Source organism: Tupaia chinensis, unplaced genomic scaffold (assembly GCF_000334495.1).
Source record: "Tupaia chinensis unplaced genomic scaffold, TupChi_1.0 Scaffold000361_1, whole genome shotgun sequence".
NCBI classification, from domain to species: Eukaryota; Metazoa; Chordata; class Mammalia; order Scandentia; family Tupaiidae; genus Tupaia; species Tupaia belangeri.
The window spans coordinates 31,182-35,632 of NW_006159857.1; the positions used below are offsets into that span (position 1 = coordinate 31,182).

The following is a 4,451-nucleotide window of genomic DNA, read 5'->3' on the forward strand; positions in this document are numbered from 1 at the left end:
GGAGGGATTGCACATGACCACTGGGGAGGTGCTTTCTCCTTCTTTCTCTGTCTCTCTGTCTCTGGCGAGCCCATGCACTCTGGCAAAATTAAAAGAATAAACAGACAGATAAAGAAAACAAAAACGGTATCTACAACAATAACTGCGATATTTACTAAGCACTAGGCTTAGGTATTTTCTCTTACATATTAATCTCAGCTACTCTGTACCTAGGACTACCACTTGTTAGGATAGGTAGTACTGCTCTTCCCATTCTACAAATTAGAAAATTGAAGCATAGAGAGGTCAAATAGCTTGTCTAAGGTGACCACTAACTGTAAGTGGCACAGCCAGTTTATAAATCCAGGACGAACTCCAGAGCCAGCTGTTAAGTTGATCATTTGTTGATGCGACTGCCATCCTTCTCTCAGGATAAGTTAAGGCAGAGGGGATTCCTAACATGCTAACTGGCTCCATCAGGCCAGCTCATAATGGGTGTCAAGACAGTGAGCCTCTTCCAGCCCAAGGTTCTCCAACAACCAATGTCACCCAGCCAGCAGCAGGAGAAACAGTGTGCATATGCTCCTGCAAGGTTTATTAACACATTGTCCTGCTTGATTGGAAAAAGCAATCAATGTTATACAAAAACAGAAATGTCTTCCCACCCTTTTGGTTATGTTTAGGGCAAATGCTACAAAATTTTAATTATTGATTTTAGGTGGGAGACACAGATTATACTACATTTTTAAACTTTCCTCAATATTTAAAAAACACTTTTTTTAACTTGGGTGAAGGGCTGGCCTTGTAGCACTGTGCAGAGGAAGCCAGATCCCACATGGCCACCCGCGTTTTGAGTCCTGGTCCCCATGGTTGAAAAACATGCCCACATGCTTATCTAGGATCCTGATGGAATGGAGGACTGGAAGGAAGAGGATTGTGGTGTGACCCGGCCCCATTGAGGGATGCTTCTTTCCTCCCCAACCACCCCCAACATAAGTGCCCCCTGGCATTTGGAAAAACAAAAAAAAGTTTGGGGGGGGTGGGGGTGGAATTAGACTCAGAAATGAACAATTATTTGTTTTTTGGGGTTTTTTTTTGTTTTTTGTTTTTTGTTTTTTTTTTGAGAGGTTTTCGCTATAGGGCGCGTGCGCTCGCCAGACAGACAGAGAGAGAGACATAGAGACAGAAAGCGAGAAATCACCCCCCAGGGGGGATGGTCACACTGCAATCCCTTCTCCTCCATTCTCCTCTCGGGATCTTGGGCACACACGCACACGTGCCCGGCGTGAGTTCTAAGCCACCAGGTCCGGGACGCGAACCGCGGTCAACTATGTGGGAATCCAGCGACATAGCCATTACACTAACTGCTGGTTCCCAGAAATGAACAATTATTATTTGCAAGTTTCTCCCAACACCCAGATGTCCCAGAGTAATATGTCAGATTAAATTGTCCCAGAGATGGGACCAGCAGATGGAGTTATGGTTATGTCTCTGGACTCCCATATAGTGGACGGTGGTTCAAGTCCCAGCTTCAAAATCACGCCGGAAGCATGTGTGCATGCCCAAGATCTAGAGAGGAGAATGGAGAAGGGATTGTAGTATGGCCATCCCCCTCTAGGGGGTGATTTCTCACTTTCTGTCTCTGTCTCTCCAGCGAGCGCAGGTGCTCTGTAGCAAAAATCTCTAAAATTAATAAAAATAAATTGCCCAAAGTCTCCCAATTCACTAACTTGTTTAAAAATTTCCTTCTAACATAACTATTAATCAGTCAAGTTACAAAAAACAAAAGTACTCAGGACCAGCAGATGGTATGGTGGTTGGCACTGGACTCCCACAAGGCTGACCATGGTTCGAGTTCTGGACCTGACAGCTTTCCCTCTCTTTCTCTCTCGCTGGTCAAATTAAAAAATAATAAAATGGGGACCAGCAGTTAGCGTAATGGCTATGTCGCTGGACTCCCACGTAGTCGACCGCGGTTCGAGTCCCGGACCCAGTGGCTTAAACTCACGCTGGGCACGTGTGCATGTGTGCCCAAGATCCCGAGAGGAGAATGGAGAAGACAGGATTGCAGCGTGGCCATCCCCCCTGGGGAGGTGATTTCTCGCTTTCTATCTGTCTGTCTCTGTCTGGCGAGCACACACGCCCTATAGCAAAAACCTCTCCAAAAATTAAATAAATAAAAATTAAAAAATAAAATGTATCAAATATTTTCTAAAAAATTACTCATCTAGCCCTGTTCTCTTTGCTCTTCAGAGCTTGTCGTGTCCGGTTCTTTTAATTTTTAGTTTTCGGGACTCGAATTCACTGTCATGTCCTCTGAAGAAGGGAAGCTCTTCGTGGGAGGGCTCAACTTCAACACGGATGAGCAGGCACCGGAGGACCACTTCAGTAGCTTTGGGCCTGTCTCTGAGGGGGTCGTTTGTCAAGGACCGGGAGACTCAGCGTTCCCGGGGTTTTGGCTTTATCACCTTCACCAACCCAGAGCATGCCTCTGATGCCATGAGAGCCACGAATGGAGAGTGTCTGGATGGTCGCCAAATCCGTGTGGACCCTGCAGGCAAGTCTGCCCGGGGAACCAGAGGGGGTGCCTCTGGAGCTCGTGGTCGTAGCTACTCTAGAGGTGGTGGGGATCAAGGATATGGGAGTGGCAGGTATGACAGTCGACCTGGAGGATATGGTTATGGATATGGAAGGTCCAGAGACTACAGCGGCAGAAGCCAGGGCGGTTATGGCCGCTACTCAGGAGGAAATTAGAGAGACAATTATGACAACTGAGATGAGGTATGCACACATAATGTAGATACACAAGGAACAACACTTCTGATCCAGGATCGTCCTTTCAAATGGCTGTATTTATAAAGATTTTTGGAGCTGCACTGAAACATCTGTTTTAGTACATCAACGTCTATTTTTGAATTGAGCTCCCAAGGTAGCTTGTTGAAAACCTTTTAGAAAGCTCCATGTTTAAAAATTTTTTTCTCCTTTTTACTGACAAGTTTTGGGACATTCGTTGAATGGATATTTTTACTTTATTGTTTTTTTTTTTTAGTTTGGGCTCTCAGGATTATGGATTCTGGCTAAAAAAAAAAAAAAGTTTGACCAGACTTTTAAAATTAATATGTATCTAGGGATATTTTAAAAAGCTGTAGACGTGATATTTATCATGTAAGGATAGGAAGTGATTTCCCAACGTACCTTTTAAGAAATGTGCACCAAGAACATTATTACTTGGAAGTTTTCTTAAAAAACACAATCATGGCCCTGATTATATAAAAGTTTCTTAAAAGTGTTTGTGAATGTCACTTTTTTTTAATACTGGAAGAAAAGAATATTCTGTTGTGTCTCATGTAGTGTTTAGAATGTCATTCACGGAGCTGATTGAAATATGAAACGTGAAAAAAATTACTCATCTAGGGATCAGTAGTTAGCGTAATAGCTATGTCGCTGGACTCCCACGTAGTTGACCGCAGTTCAAGTCCCGGACCCGGTGGCTTAAACTCACGCCGGGCGCGTGTGCGTGCCCAAGATCCCGAGAGGAGAATGGAGAAGGGACTGCAGCGTGGCCATCCCCCCTGGGGGATAATTTCTCGCTTTCTATCTGTCTGTCTCTGGCGAGCGCACACGCTCTATAGCAAAAACCTCTCAAAAAAAAAAAAAATTACTCATCTAACAGGATGCCCAGGCACATTCTTTTAAAATATTTTTGGGGTACCAGCTGATGGTGTGGTGGGTAAGGTAGTCAGATCTCACATGGCTGTGTGGTTCAAATCCTGGACCCAGTAGCTTGAGAAACATGCCAGGCATGTGTGCATGCTCAAAATCCCAAAAGGAGGGACAAATGGAAGAGTAGGGATTTGGGTGTGACCACCCCCAGCCCTACCCAGCAACACTTTTTCACTTTCTCTGTCTCCAGCACTCTTCAGCAAATTACTTGAGACATTTTTGTTACAGGGCATGTGTGCTCGTCAGAGTGTGAGAAATCACCCCCACCCCCAGGATGGATTGCATGCCTCGATCCCTTCTCCTCCATTCTCCTCACAGGATTTTGGGCTCGCACGCACGCACATACACCCTGCATTGAGTTTTAAGTCAACAGGTCCAGGTCTCGAATTGTGGTTGACTATATGAGAATCCAGAGACATAACCTTCAAGCTATCTGCTGGTCCTCTAGCAAATTCTTAAACTGTTCATAACACACTAACTTTTAAAAAAATTTTTTTGAGAGGTTTTCATTATAGGGCGCGTGCACTCGCCAGACAGAGACAGAGAGACAGAAGGCGAGAAATCACCCCCCAGGGGGGATGGTCACGCCACAATCCCTTCTCCTCCATTCTCCTCTCGGGATCTTGGGCACGCACGCACACGCACCCAGCGTGAGTTCTAAACCACCAGGTCCGGGACGCGAACTGCAGTTGACTACGTGGGAGTCCAGCGACATAGCCATTACGCTAACTGCTGGTTCCCGACACTAA

The 4,451-nt window shown here is 45.4% G+C and overlaps 1 pseudogene; it reads left to right on the forward strand.

Annotated features, from left to right (window-relative positions):
- The first annotated feature begins 2,218 nt into the window (after positions 1-2,218).
- LOC102502389 (RNA-binding protein 3 pseudogene) lies at positions 2,219-2,935 on the forward strand (annotated as a pseudogene).
- Positions 2,936-4,451: the final 1,516 nt, after the last annotated feature.